This window comes from Ambystoma mexicanum, chromosome 5q (genome assembly GCF_040938575.1).
Source record: "Ambystoma mexicanum isolate Mex_15411 chromosome 5q, UKY_AmexF1_1, whole genome shotgun sequence".
NCBI classification, from domain to species: domain Eukaryota; kingdom Metazoa; phylum Chordata; class Amphibia; order Caudata; family Ambystomatidae; genus Ambystoma; species Ambystoma mexicanum.
This window is the reverse complement of record NC_090933.1, coordinates 21,306,716-21,322,605: the sequence shown is the minus strand read 5'-3', so window position 1 is coordinate 21,322,605 and position 15,890 is coordinate 21,306,716. Positions and strand designations below refer to the sequence as shown.

The window sequence follows — 15,890 nt, the reverse complement described above, 5'->3', positions numbered from 1 at the left end:
CAGCATCCACACCCCCAACACTTCACTTCCATCACATGCATGTACCAATCGGGCACTTCCCCAGACCATATCAGCCAGGCCCTCCCCCACGTACCCTTCTCCCCGCACGATCCAATCAATGACGCTGGCTGCGGTGGGCATCGTTGCTAGGAACGGGTCCCCAGGCAGTACAAGTGCAGGGAATCGAAAGTAAACTATACTTTCAATTCCACACCTTAATCAACACATATAGGCGTCAAGAACAGGTGAGGTAGTGAGATCCAACCCAACTTTACTCGAGGCTGTTAGAGGTCTGCGCCATGTGCCAGCTTTGGTTCAGCTGCTCCTTCCATGGAACAAGAACATTTGAGACAACCTGGTTCTTTGCAAACTGTAGGACAGTCCCAAATTCCAGGACAATCCCGCAAAAGGTTGGCTATCCCCATTTCAATATCCTCAGTGGAGCTAATGGAGGACTGGAAGCGGTGAGGGTGCAACATGACTTAGTTCAGGAAGAACAGAAAAAAAAGATTGCTGCCGAAGGTAGTCCAAAAATAGCCCAATTGAATGTAAAGCTCGGCCACCTTGTTTCTTACAAAGCTGCTGATTGGGGCTAATCTTGGTATGGAGCTCCTCGTTTGGTAGTACAGCAGTGGTGTTTTGAAAAATAAATGTTAGTGGGTTGGCCATTTCATTCCATGGCATTGCTGGTTGCTATGCTAACTGGATAGTCTCAGAACCCTATTTCCATCCCTCTGTTTTGTAACAATGGTTTTGGCAAATGTGTGGCTTACGTTATAAAAATTCACCAAAACCAAAAAGCATATCAAACATACCCACATGACATATCACAGAAACATACACTATATCCATATTTACCATTTTCTGTTTTTGCTGATTTTTACACATATACAAATACAGACCGAAATTAATCTGGATTTGTGTCTGTATTTATATATAAAAATGGAAAAGTAGGTGTTTCTGCTGAAAGTGTACACGTTGTATGAAAAATAGTATTAAAGCCTACTCAAATTGCTGACACCATGAATCTTAGTCAGCAGCAATCACAGGAGCAAGCATTTGTAATGGTAAAAATGGAGCTGACATTAATGTGGAATAAACTAGTCCATTTGTGTCCTTTATGGCTGTCTATGTTTTGATAAATGCAGAAATATGCTGATTACAAGTTAACTTTTAATGTGATAATTATAATAATAAATGTGGATAAATACAAAAAGAATTGCCAAAAAATAAATAAACTGCAGAGGGATTGGGAGAAAAATATATACCATAAAACAGGGACATTATAATGGTTCTATGTGAAAATGTGCCCAGGAAAATGAAGTCATGCAATACAGGCAATGTAAAGTGTAAAATGATTGCAATAAGGTCGCCAAAAAGCTATTTTTAAAGACACATAAGTTCTACGCTGTAACCCTAACAATGACTCAAACCTCTATAATTACTCTAACGCTTCACAAGCACACTGGTGGGCCACCAAAATGAAACTTTATTAAACACACTGTGCGTTTAAAGCTTTCAACTTTTACCCCTGTCTACCTCCAGCTGAGTCTGAGCTGCAGTGGTCTACTTTCTCGCAGACACGATTTTCAGTACCCCAACTTGTAAGATTTGTTACCATTTGACACAATTCAACAACACGAGCGCTCTGCTCTCTGCGATGACACCCCCATGGCGCCATCATCAGCCCAGCAGGCAGCAGCAGGCAGCCCAGCACTGGGCTTAGTTATTCAGCTCGATGTTGTAAGTTCAAGCATGTTCATCATCGACAAAAGTAACTAAAGTTAGTGTGATGAAGTGCTTGTCTTAGCTTAATGGAAGACTGTGATGTCATGTGGAGTGTTGTGTTTTGAATGAGAGAATGTCCAGTAAAAATTCCAAGCCCAGGCAGTTAGGAAGCCCATGCCTGGGTGATGGATGCCAGTGGCTTGTCCTAAGGACTTATGTCCTATGTAACTTACTAATATATGTAACTTAAGAACTTGTTAAAAACCTCAAAGTAACTACAAGAAGTCTGGAGGTCACTTCATTACAGTTATGAAAAGGGAAAAGGTGACTTTTGAGTCCCTTCCAAGTCCCAAGTTAAGTTTCACTTCGTTTTAGAGAGTGTCATAGGCCCGGGTCGGGTAGCTTGGTTGGCATTTCTTGGGTTTAACTGGGAGTTTCTACCAAGTGGCAGGAAGACCTCCCCCTTAAATTGAGAGTGGTGTGCGAGGGTCACCTGACAAGTTGCCCACGTGCACCGTATCATCCCCTTCCAACTCTCCTCCAAAACAAGAATATGTAACAGTAAAAAACACTCCAGTCAGCACCCACCATTGGCAGCTCTGCATTGCGGTCCCATCCCGGGGGCTGGCCCTCCTCACTCTCAGGATCGTCCCTTGTTGGTGTGCCCATGGTGTGACGGAACTGAAGTTTCTGTTGAGGGACGAGCCCTCGTGGGTTGCCGTGACCATTGTTCCTTGACGAGCTGCCACCGTCCAGGTGATCAGGTCATGAGAGAGGCACAGCTAGTGCCTTGGGTTCCTGGCCCTGGCTAGTACTTGATCGCACATTTCCAGTGGCTGCTCTACCAGGCCGCGACGAGACAATTCTCTGCTGTTCGATTGCTCCTGTCAGTTTCTCACCTGTGCGGGTTCTACCGCTCGCAGCAGCTGAGCCTCCTGCTCCAGGATTGTTGATCTGACCTTGCATCAAAACAGCACTTCTGACGGGGATTCAGCTATGGTGGAGTGTGACGTCATGCGGTAGGCCATGAGGAACTCCGTGATGGTGGGCTCCACCGCCTGACCCCTCTCCAGGGCATTGTGGAAGGCTTTGTTGAGCGTCCGCATAAACCTCTCCACATTGCCGTTGGCTCGTGGCCAGCACGGTGTGACCCGGTGGTGCTCCAGGCCATATGACACCAAGCTCTTCGCTCTGGAAGGGGGACCCATTGACTGTCCTCACCGACTCCAGGAACCCAAAGGTGGCAAACGTCTCTTTCAGTACTGGTATAACTTCGCTGGCCGCCGTCACAAAGTGTACCAACGGGTATCTTGAGAATTTGTCCAGCAACACCAGGAAGTGCTGGGACTGTACTACAGTTCCAAAGTCCATGCTGAGGGCTTTCCACAGGGTGTCTTGCACGTGCCGGGAATGCGATGGGTGGTCCTCTGGCAGGGGGCCTTGCCGCTTGCCACCAGATTCATGCTGTGACCATATCTTTAACTTTTCTTTCCATTTCCGGGAACCACACCTTCTTGCAGAGCCTCTCCACCATCTTGGTAACTCCTTGATGGCCCATGTGGGTGAGTTCTATCACTGACTTCTGCAGGGATATGGGGATCAACAGTTGCGTCCCCCAGAGCAACATGAGCTCTGGTCCTATTGTGAGCTTGCGCCACACGTTCCATAGCTCTCGGAGAAAGGCTTGTGCCTCGGGTGTTCTGGTTTGAGTGATGCTCAAGAAGTCTTTCCATCATCCAGACTGCAGCTGCTCGGCCAACTCCTGCATGCCTGAGTCCTGGCGGTTTGCCTCTGCAACATCAGTTACTGACCTTGACCTGGGGACCACGGCCTGCATGACCATCACCACCGTGACCTCTGTGTCGTCCACAGGTGTTTTCTCCCCTCCGGCCGGCCCTCTGAGGTGACGTGACAGGTAGTCTGTGGGGTTGTCAGCGCCCGCCCTGAAAGTCAGTATCACGTTGTATTCCTGCAGTTTAAGGAGCCAGCATTCGAGCCTGATTGGCAGCCTGGGCGCCGTCCCGGCTAGGATGGGGACCAGGGGATTGTGATCCGTGACTACAGTGATGGGGAGCCCGTAAATGTAGATATGGAAGTTTCTGCGCCCCCACAGGACAGCCAGCACCTCCCTCTCAATCTGCAAATGCCTGCGCTGTGCAGCCGTGAGCGCCTTGCTTGCAAAGGCAATCTGCTGTCGTACACCAGATTTGGACACTTATAGGAACATCGCCCCCAGCCCCAACTGGCTCCACCATTACCTCTGATTCCTTCGTAGGGTCAAAGTACGCCATCGTGGTGTCAGCTATGAGGGCATCTTCGGTGGCTTCAAATGCCTCCTGTTCCGCCCTGCCCCAGTTCCCGTCTTAGTCCTTCTTCATTAGGATGCAGAGGGGTTCAGTGAGCGTGGCAAGATTTTGGATAAATCTCCTGCAGAAGTTGGCCATGCCAAGATAACTGCAGACATCTGAGGGTGACATTGGTGCAGGTGCTGCCTTGATATCTTCCTCCTTTTTGGGGTCGGGTGACAGTCGCCCATCGTGAATGACAAAGCCAAAGAATTCTACCTGGGGCTCCATGAATTTACACTTCCTCCGGTTTAGGGTAAGTCCCATCTGGGATAGCCTCTCCAGCATCACCATGAGCCTGGCCATGTGCTCCATCGGCGACGCTGAGTACACCAGTATGTCGTCGGTCACATTGAGGACACCACGTAGGCCCGCCAACATTCCCCAGATGGTGTGCTGAAAAACTTCAGCCGCTGACGACACCCGAAGCTCAGCCGTCTGTACCGAAACAGGCTGATATGTGAGGAGAACCATGTGATGGCCCTGGAGTCCACGTGCAGGGGGACCTGGTGGTACCGGCCTTGAGATCCAACGTTGAGAATAGCTGAGCTCCCCATAGGTCAGCCAGGATGTTGTCTAGTGTGGGATGTCTCTCCCTCCTGATCGCCCGATTAGGCAGCCACATATCCACACAGATCCACACTTTTTCTGGATACTTTAACTTGGCCACCATGACGATTGGTGACACCTAGGGTATAGGCCCCTCCACTCTTTCGATGATGCTGACTTTTCCAACTTGATAATCTCGGCCTCCACCTTCTGCCACATGTGTATTGGGATGCACCGGTGGTGCAGAGCCACTGGCTGAATGGTTGGGTCTACATGCAGCCACACTTCCTGTCCATTTAGGCAGCCCACTCCCTCAAATAGGTCCGGGAACCATGCCAGCAGGCAGTCTATATTTTGGCCGTACACCTGAAAGGCGAGGTGCACCAGTCCCAGATCTTCTGCGGTTGCACAGCTAAGCAATGTCTCTTTTGCCACCAGCATCACGTAGAACTTGGCATGTACCGTGACATCCTTGTTTTGTACCTGTGTGACAAAGAACCCATCCAGTGGCAGGGGTGAGGAACCACCATATATAACATGAATGGTCGGACGCTGCAGTGGTGGTGGTGGTGCCAGTGAGAGCTTCCTGAAGTCTGTCACTGGCATAACGTTGACCGAGGCCCCGGTGTCCACCAGGATCGACATCCTCCAATCCATAGCTCTGGGCCGATGAATGAAGACGCAAGACGTCTTTTGGGTTTAACTGGGAGTGACTACACTGTGGCGGGAATACCTCCCCCTTTTAGTGCCCACTCACACCATAACATCGAGTAGATGGCTTTTTGAAGAATAATAAATGATCAACAAAACTTAAAATGTTGAAGTTTTGATGGTCATTCATTTCATTAATTGTGCAATTTTCTTCCCTGAAGTTTTCCGACTAGAGAGTGGAGAATAGATTGCTGGGTGTAAGGATAGCACTATTTTAAGACAGCTAGGTGCACTAACCAACCAGCAACTTGTAATAAAATGCATTTTCTTTTCACCGTGGATTATTAAACGTTTAGCAATCAATCTCCATATGTGTGTGCTTTGATTAGCACTCATGTCTGAGCCACCTCTTTGTGCGGCACCCATGGGAACGTACAGCTAACAATGATAAGTGAAGAAAGCCTCCACAGGTGTTACTATGGGGGGGCTTAGGGGCTATTGCCCCGGGTCTTTTGGTTGTAGCCCCAGATAGAAGCTCAGGAGCTACAACCAATAGGCTAGCTAGCCCTGAGTCCCGACAGTCCAGACATTGGCGTTGCCCGGGATCCTTTCCAGACCTAGCAACACCCCTAAAAGCCTTCAAGAAACACTGTGACCAGATGGAAAAATACCACAAAGTTGCAACATGTTTGCAGTAAGGTTAGAGTTTAAAGTGGCCAGAGCGCAGCCATAGACACAAACGTTTCCTCTTTTCATGTGCAAAAAAGATCAACATACTCTATCATACTCTATCTTTCAGTACACCACACGTGTGGCTCCAGGCCGGGCCTATAAAAACAGATTTGACGAAATGTTAATGACAAACTTCCAGGATGGATGAAATTGGGTGTTGCAATTTGCTCCTAGTCAAGTGAATTTAGCCAGCTTGAGGCTTAAAATATCAATGAGAAAATGTACTGGTCTCTGTGGAAGATGTGGTCGTGCAAACTATGCTGTGAAGATATGTGATACGATATGACATGATATTTTATTGATCACGCGCCGATACACAAGTGTTTCAGAGCACGACGAGGCAAGAGAGGAAACAAGGGAGGACAAAACATCGATCTTACTAGGACCAGTGACATTGAGAACGTGCAAGTGCAGGGAAGAGGGAAGGGGAAAAGTGCGGGTAGGAGTGGAAAGTGCTGAAATACTTGATAGAACAAAACAGGTAGTGCCGCCAGCAGGTGGTAAGTGTGAGAATAAGGTGTAGACAACAGGTGTCTGATAAGTGCTAGAAGGGGACTGTAGGGTTGCAGATACAGACCCAAGTGCAGGGGTTGCCAGGAGGCAGTGCAGGTGTGTGGCTGGGAGGGCAGAGATCTTGGCCCAAAATCATAGGGTAACCAGGGGACCGGTGCCAAAGCAGAGAGATTAGCAGGGGAGAGGAAGAGCGAAGGCAGAAGCAAAGAGGAAGGTCTTGAGGTGCTTCCGGAATCAAAGATGGTTCTCCTCAAGTTTCAGAAAGGCAGGGAGTCTGTTTTAGAGGCAGGCCCCAGCCGAGGAAAGGGATCTACCCCCAACTCATTGCTTGGAGAAGCAACTGACCCTGAGGAAGTTGGAGGTGAAGGAACGAAGATCTTGAGTAGGAATGTATTTACGGAGGGAGAGTTGAAGGTATTGTGGACCCAGGTCCCAGAAAGCCTTGTGGACAATGCAAAGGGTCTTGAATTTAATCCTTGCAGCCGCTGGGAGCCAATAAAGGGATTTCAGGGCTGGAGAGATGCAATCCCAAAGTTCCTTCCCCTAATGAGGAGTCAATGGACTCTTTGCCAGCTTCATAAGCCACAGATTTCTCCCGATGGTCAGGATCTACTGATCCCACTTTTAACACCATGTGTAACACAGGACCAACAGAACACACAAGACAGGAATTCAGTTCAACATCTGTATTTATTTTAATTGTATTTACATTTTCAAAAACAGATAAACAGTAATGCATTCAATGCAATTTTCTAGACTATTGCAAAAATCGCATTGAAAACTACAAATTGTCAAATCAGATGTATTAATAGAATCTCAACCCAACAAAAAAGGAAAAAAAAAAAACAATTAGAGCCAGTCATGCACAAACATATGGTCAAGGGCCATAACTTAATCAACCATAAGATTCACCATATAATGTATTAAAAGAAGTCCAAATGTTGGCATAATCATCAAAGCATTCTCTTCTTTTAAACATTACTTTTTCATATGTGGGAAATGCAATTAACTCACTCAACCAAATATCAATTTGCGGCTTCTTCCTTGCTCTCTATAATTTTAGGATTTGATTCTGTGCAATCACCAGCGCTCTGACACAGCATCTGTATTTGCAAAGAACAGCTCGGGTGTAATAAACCCTTAAGGAATCTAGGCTTCTGACTAAAATTCAAGACGGTTAACTTGCTAAAGATCTCAGGCTTGCTAGACCAATGAGTCGAATGAACTTAACTGGAAGACAGGACTCTCCCCAGTCTTTGGAATTGTCTTTCTGAGGAACAATAATAATTGCTAAAGCAACTAGGGTGAGTTAGCTTAACAAGGGTTATAACAACCTTCTAAATAGACCATTCCTGTCTTTGTCAGAATATGCATGCTAATTGAAAGTATGATAAATAGAAAGTGATATACTCCTGCGTTGCGCCATACACTTAAAAAATATTCCAAAACTCTTGTATTCAAAGGCTTTTTAATCCATGTTCTCCCCAACTGTGTTTACACGTCTTTCGGCCACCTGGCATTTTTCAAAACTGGCCTACATATATTTACAATTAATTCCTATAGAAATAAATAATATAACCGAAAATATATTTAAAATTATATCACCATTAGACAATTGGCACATTATTGCACCGTTTAAACATAAATAAAAAAATGAGTACAAATATCACCATTCATCAGTTAACACATTAATACAGAGTTTAGACAGAAATTGAGGATTAATTAGGGAAATGAGAGAAAATAACATACTGTATTAAACTATAGCATCCTCAGATAATGCAAACCAACTCCACAAAGGTATTTCTTTTTTGAAAATTAGATTTTATCAGCATTTAGCTTATAACATCATAGAATAACAATCATAACATATTGCTTAAATTCAATTATAACATTACCCCCTTAAGTTGTTAAGTTAGAAACTCCATGTCATGAATTGCACAAACTTTAGTAGTCCACTCTTTCTCCCCAGGCATTCATGGAGTTTTCCATCTTTGGACCAAGCAGCACCTTGCCGCCACCAACATGACCTGAAACGTATGGCCGTGTATCTCACCGTGATCTCCCTCCACATCAACCCCAAAAAGGAGAAGCCACGGAGTGTGGCAGGAGTGTGTTTCCTTTGTCGTGCATGGTGACTTTGGAGTGTTTCTTCCAGCTCCATTTGCAAGGCGGAGCATCTTTGTGAAAAACCCCTGCCACACGCGGAGCGTAGCGGAGTGTGGCAGGAGTGTGTTTCCTGTGTAGTGCACAGTGACTTTGGAGTGTTTTTTCTAGCTCCATTTGCAAGGCGGAGCATCTTTGTGAAAAACCCCTGCCACAAGCGGAGCGTAGCGAAGCGTGGCAGGAGTGTGTTTCCTGTGTTCCCTGGGTGCCGTGGAGCCGTGGTGACAAGAAGGGTTCCACCAACATGCCTGGAAGAACAGGGATCCCGCTGACGCAAGCTCAACTGAGACGAGTGGAACGCTCAGAGATTATAGCTGGGAAAAGAGTGCGCACACCCCTGAGTGAAACGCCTTCAGCTGTCTCCTCCCCAAGACCCTACCAAGTAGTTGCTTGCAGTCCGATAGACCAGAGCCGACCAACAGAAGTGTTTATATTGTCGGCGGTGTGGCTGATGCAGACTTTGTGGAAGCGAGGGGGGAGCGGGGGTGGAAGAAGTGGGTTTAGTGTCGCATGACTGCTGTGCACGAGTTTGTGTTGTGCGGCGTGTCTGAGTGATTGCGGGCTTAGATGTGAAACAGCCCATGAAGCCCCCGACAAAATAAACTCACCGGAGCTTTGCAGTTCCAATTCAAAGAGAGAAAGTGAAAGTCGATCCATTCTGCCTGCGAGCAGCAGCGTGTCTACCCCTTGCACCTCCTCTACGATCTTGAGTTCGTAGGTCAACGTGGCACGGGGAACCGCAAAGGTGCCCAGGATCCAGCTGCCACAAGTGTGGAGAGGCCGACAGCGAAGTCGATCAAAGACTCTGCCGCATTGGCGGGGACAGAAAACAGCAGTAAAGAGGACAAGTGGAATGTTGGGGGAGGGGAGGAGCCCAGCTCTGACCAAAGCACGAGAACAAACCCAATAAGTAAATCAGGTGTCCTAGCATTAAAGGACATCATGGTAAAGCTCCCAGACTCGTACCCAAAAGGCAAAGACTTGATAGGACCTAATGCCCCTACAAATTCAGAAAAGCGTACAACACTAGCCATGGTGCACGCCTCAGAATCAGTGAACCTTAAAGAAAAGATAAACACGCTGAAATTGTTAGCATGGAAGACTGTAGAAAAAGCAGGGAAATCTTCATCCCCGGCAAATGCGGCGCCCAGTAACCAACAAAGTGTTGAAGCCGAGCACTCCGGCTATAAGTTACCAGAGACGCTCTGCAATCTGTTCGTCCAGTGTCCCGCTGATCAGGACCGTGATGTCATAATAAGCCACTCAACTGTAGAGCCGACAGGGTCGAAAGGGCCGATCGAACAGGACATGCTGCCAGAAAAACAGCAAAGTGTGGACCCTTCGAGATGAGCATACATGAAGGGGGTTGAGGGCAGACCAGCACAGTCCAGTTGGCCTGTGACCACAAGCCTGCCATTACAAGAGGTGCTCTCACCAAACAGGTGCAACAGTGATCTGGGAAAGAACAGCGAGATGTCCCGTAATAAGGCATCAACAAAGCAAATAATGGCAGGCGTAAACTGGGTGCCAGCAACCTCCATGGACCAAATATGTAACAAGCCGAGGTCAGAGTCCAATTTACGCACGCCGGAACTCCATTGCGATAGTGGACCAAGTGATTTGAGATCTGTCACAGCTGAATGCAAAACTGGTGAAGCCGCGGATCGACCATGGCTCCGAAACAATGAATTATGAGAAGACGCCCATGGGGGAAAGATGGCGGATGGGGAAAGCCAACTGCCCTAGCGAATGTCGTACGCACCTAAGGACCCAAGACGTGCGCGCCCTCGATAGCCTGAAAAGGTTCCGAAAAGGACGCAAGCTCTGAGAGCGAGCTCAGCCACTCGCAGAATTAAGCTAAAAGTGGTGTGCCAACGGTGAATGAAGCATCACAAGCCTGCAATCATCAACAGGCTGAGGCAGATAGGCGTCCTCAGCTTGAGTCAACCTCAGTCAACCACTGAATCTGATTCAGAAAGCACAGTCCTTCGTAGCAGGAAGGATAAAACCACACATCATTATTTACATAAAGGACGCAAATTGTCTGTGACTAGTGCTATGATAATCGAGAAAGTGGTTAACAGTCTATGCCCGATTCTAATGTCAGCAACGACAAATGCAGTGGCACCCCTAACAGAACTATACGAACAATTAAATGAGTCCTGCAAAGATCAAAACACTCTGATTGCCCTACTTAATGAAAAATTGATAAAATTGGAAGGGGACTTGTCTGACATGGCTGCTCAAAATCAAATGATGCATTTGTCATCATCCATTTTGAAAAAAGCTCTAAACAACAACACTGAGGACAAACGTCTTTTTGCTGAAGTGTCAAAACAAGCCTTGAGTGTACTAAACAAGGAACAAGATCGAAGAATGAGTACTCGTAAATCCCAAGGCCAGAATGAATTGGAGCAGGCATCTCATTCATCGCTCCTGATTGACCTAATAAATCCTCAAAAGTTACCAGGAGCGGTGGAACAAAAGCCTGTGCAATTGAGTCCGAAGTCACAATAAGGGAACCAAGTAATTTCTTACAACAAGCCTTGAATTTAGAACTTGGACCCACCTTGAAGATCTAGCGTTGAGAACGGATGGGGGACAGGCTCTAGTGAGCATGCTTTGCAATCCTGCAGAATGTGAGACAACCAAGACTGCACAGGCTCCTAGTGCCCCCCGCGCAAGCCAAAAGTCATCAGTTCCATTACCGACCCCAAACGCTGATGCTGATGAAAATGAAAAAAATCAACCACAGACTAAGCTACCATCAAATAAGTATAAGCCGAACGAGCAAGATTGGTTTGAGATCTTTGAAAAACCGGAGTCTTGAAACAGACAAAAAAAAGGCAAAAATCCAGCTGGTGAAATCATCAAGCAAGGGAAATGCAAACAGAAGACAAAAAACATGCTTGTTCCAAAAAAGAAAAATGGAAAAAACTCAGCAAACTTCTTTACAAATCTAAAAGCGCTTAGTGTATAAATTAATAAGGGGGAAACAAATAAGGAAACATCTTCAAAAAGTATTCAAAAAGAGCAAAAGAAAAGTAACTCTCCAAAATCAAATGATGTAGCACCTCCATCGGATACAGACCAAGTGGTCGACATGTGCAACGATGAAGAACTCGCCTCTGTGGACCTGATGAATCTGTCGACATACAGTATCCCAGAGGAAAACCTAGATGAAACAAAAAACTCAAAGGTGGATGCAGACGTCCAAGAGGCGGCGAGAGAGAGTGGCAAGGAGTTTTTGGCCCCCGTGTGCGCTGCCTCAAAAGATGGAAAACTGCCTAAAAGAGTAATAAGAATAATAGAGGCACCTAAAAAAGAAATTGAGGCCCAAAACAGCGATCCAATGTGCCCCAGTTCTGAGGTCAAAAGATTCTACACAATGGAAGAAAAATTAAAGCGAACTTTAGCGAAAAAAGAACTGGAAAATCTAAACCAATCAATCAATAGAGCTTCTGCACCTGTACTAACATCCGAGAAATGGCTGAACGAAGAGAGCTCACAAGTTAGATCAAGAGCTAAAGATCTAGCAATGAAGCAAATTGGGAATGCGAGAAATGGGGTACTGGGCAAGGACCGCTTAGAGCAGCGAGCTAAGGCTACAACAATGAATTACAGAATCTTGATAGAAAGAATTGAGGTAAAAAAGCACAACTCACCAATAAACCGACATTTGATAGTACAGCTCTTCAAAGTAATACTGGCCCTAAAGGCGGTGCAAAGTGGTGAAATCGAAAGAGTTTAACTTATCGACAAATCTGGGCAAGCCCGAGCTCTGCTACACATCTCCTCGTTAAAAGTTGTTCAGAAAATCATGATGTGCGAAAGATCGTTAATGGATGAGGGTTTCCAAGTGTATGAAGTCGACAATGTCCTAACATCCCCCACTACATCTGGAGTACATCAGAAGTCTAATCAACAGAGGAGAAAAATGTACAAGGCACTAGTGATCGCATCAGAGTCCAAGCCAGCCACGAAGGCGAAAGCGGCGTCAAGCGCTGATTTGGAAACAAAAAAAATTAAGATTACTGCCACAAATTCACTGGCATCGACATCAGCGAGTGGATCGTCTTCAAAAACGAGATCCAACTATGATGCTGAAGGCAGCTGGTCCTGATTAGCAAAGGCTATAAACTGCCCACAGGACAGCTAATGCCAAAAGGACAATACAGCCATTTCCTTGGCATCCTGGAACACCCGCGGTCATGCCCATCTAATAGCGCAGCCGGCTGAAGAGCTGCGATTCTGCAATATAATATGCCTCCAGGAGACATGGCTGGCACATTGTCCCTGTGTAGAAGGTTTTGAGGTTGCAATGAATCCTGCAGTAGTCGCTAAGAAATGTCGTCCCATGTCGGGCCAGCTAATTCTAGTAAAGAGAACGAGTGGTTTTCGTATTAAAATAAACAAGAACCACTCTCCCTACATACGTATGTGAAACTAGAGGCCGTCTGCTCGAGAAACCAATTGACAAAGGAGGTGCATATGTTCAATCTATATTGGAACCACTTGGATCCAAATCATGAAAAGCTAATGGATGAACTGTTAGACCTTGTTGATCTTGTGTAAGTTGAGTCGACATTTGCCAACATTGTGATTTGTGGAGACTTTAACCTGAAATTCATTGAGATCAGTCCAACCAAAATAAAAAATGTAAAATCTTCAAAGAAAGAGCTAAAAATGGTACAAAGATGGTTGGACGAAATGAGTGATCGATCAATGAATATGATGAATGGGAATACAAGTGGCGACATGCCAGCTGTTGAGACTTGGGAGAGAGGAAACCAAAGATCAATAATCGACTATTTCTTTGTGTCTGAGACGATGACTGCCGAGATTACCACCTTAAAAGTCTCAAAGACACCTCAAAGTGACCACAACTTATTAAGACTCACTTGGAGTCAAGGGAAGTTTGCAACCAATCAAGTGTTGAACCAAGACTTTATACTTGAACCTGGCAGGACCTGTCTCTGAATGAATAATCAAGACATAATGTCCTTAGCTGAACAAATTAGACCTCAGCTAGGAAGAGACATGGTTCCAGTGATGGAATATAAAGACTTTATGGAGATTTACAGGATCAAGGAAGCTGGCCAGGGGAAACTGTTATACAGGAAACATATATTTAATGACCAAGTGGCTTAAAAGAAACGGGAACTAAGAAAAAAGTGTAGGAAAATAAAAAGAGAAAACCAAGAAAACCCAAACCAATGCCTAAGGTCAGTCAAAAATGCTTATAAAAATTGGCTAAAATCGTATAGGATGATAATGGAACAAACTGAAGCCGAAGTTATCTTAAATGCACTAGCACAAAAGAACGCCAGAAGCTTTTGGTCACTAATTAAAGAACTCGAAAACCCAATGGGAGCCGTGATGAAGAACATGATCAATGAAACCCAGTGGGTCGATCACTACAACCAACTATTCAAGAAGAAAACACAGTTTGGCAGCCCACAACTCCCTACTCAACAATCATGGGATTTGACTTTTGAATTCGAGGACATTAAGATACGTATTCAAAACTGTAGTTCCTCACGAGCTGCAGGGCCCGATGGCCTGTCAAATTACATGCTGAAGAGCAACCTAGACGAATGGTCAGGGTTCTGTTACATTTTGTTTCAGAACATAAAACAGGAGACTAGAATCCCCAACACGTGGAAGGAAGGGATCATAGTCCCAATATTTTAAAAAGGGTGCCGAACAGATCCAACTAACTATCGGCCGATCGCCTTGCTCGACATGGTGGCCAAAATCTTTGCTTGCTTGCTTCTGAAGAAACTATCCGACTGGGTAAACTCAGAAAAGGCCATGGATGATAGACAAACAGGCTTTGTAAAAGGAGTGGGGTGTAGCTTGAGCCTGTTCCTGCAAAACATCATAAAAATAGATGCCATCAGCAATGGCCGAAAAATCTACTTAGCCTTTATTGACGTAGCCCACATGCCATTTTATGGCGTGGATCGAGAAATCCTATGGGCTAAACTTTTAAAAAGGGGCTGTCCAGTAAGTTTAATCTTGGCTATTAAAGAACTATATTCCGAAACAAAAGTGATGATCCGACTAGACAACAATGGTCATCTCTCCAAGGCAATTCCCACGGCCCACGGAGTAAAACAAGGGTTTTAGGTGCCACGCTGTTCAACTTCTATATTTCAGAGGTGGGAGATGCGATAGATGGAGTGAGATCGGCACCACCAAAGTTGAACGGCAGGCACATAAGTTGGATACTCTATGTGGATGACATAGTATCACTGGACTTGACCCCAATAGGGCTGCAACGTAAAATAAATGCCCCGAAAACATATATCGATGAAATAGGGCTAGAAATCAATTCAGAAAAATCGGAAATTTTGATCTTCGAAAATCTGAAAGGCAGGTCTTCAAAAAAGAAGAAATTCCAATGGACTCTGGGAGGTCACAGCCTAAGGCAAGCTGATTCTTGTAAATACCTGGGAACACATATCAGTCCAAGTATAAGTGACAAGCCCATGGTGACTAAAATCTTAAGCAAGTGTAAACAACTAACAGCACAAGCGACCCTCATACAGAGAAGATATGGAAAATGATTGTATAAAGCAGTGATAAACATTTATAAAAGCAAGTTAATTCCAGCACTAACCTTTGGGGCAGAATGCATGTTTGGTTGCTCTAGTAAGATCTGGGCCCGGTGTGAAAGAACGTTTTGGAAGCAAATACTTCAAATTCCCCAAAGCTGTCCCACCGCCTGTGTACTATACGAAGTCAGCATGTCATCATTGAATGCGAGAATAACATGGAATATGCTAACCTTTTATGGCAAATCAATCGGAAAAAAATATACCTCAATTTGACATATTAGCTGAGAATAGCCCAAAGGGAAACCATCTTCTACTGCAAAAATGGAGACAAAAATGCAGAGAAATTTTGGCCCATATAGGATCCGATGAAAAGACGTTATTAAACAATCCGAATTTGGTGAAAAGAAAAGTGCTTGAATTAGATTGGACTGAGACCTCCGAGAAGAGAAGGTCCCAGAAATGCATGAGAACCTCTCCCGCTGAAGCGAAGCAACTCAATTGAGTACCACAATATTTGGAAATGTTCCCATGTAAGCACTTAAGGCGAAATTACCTGAAATTCAGGCTAAATCTCTAGGAGACCAGGGAAATCCAAGGCTATAGAAGGAGGCTGTTGGGAAGAGAGACCAAATGTCGGTTTTGTGAT

At 45.4% G+C, this 15,890-nt stretch overlaps 1 protein-coding gene across 3 annotated transcripts in view; it reads right to left on the bottom strand.

The window, feature by feature from the left end:
- Nucleotides 1–15,890, bottom strand: part of ADTRP (androgen dependent TFPI regulating protein) — a 561,463-nt gene that overhangs the window by 14,328 nt on the left and 531,245 nt on the right. The window lies entirely within an intron of this gene.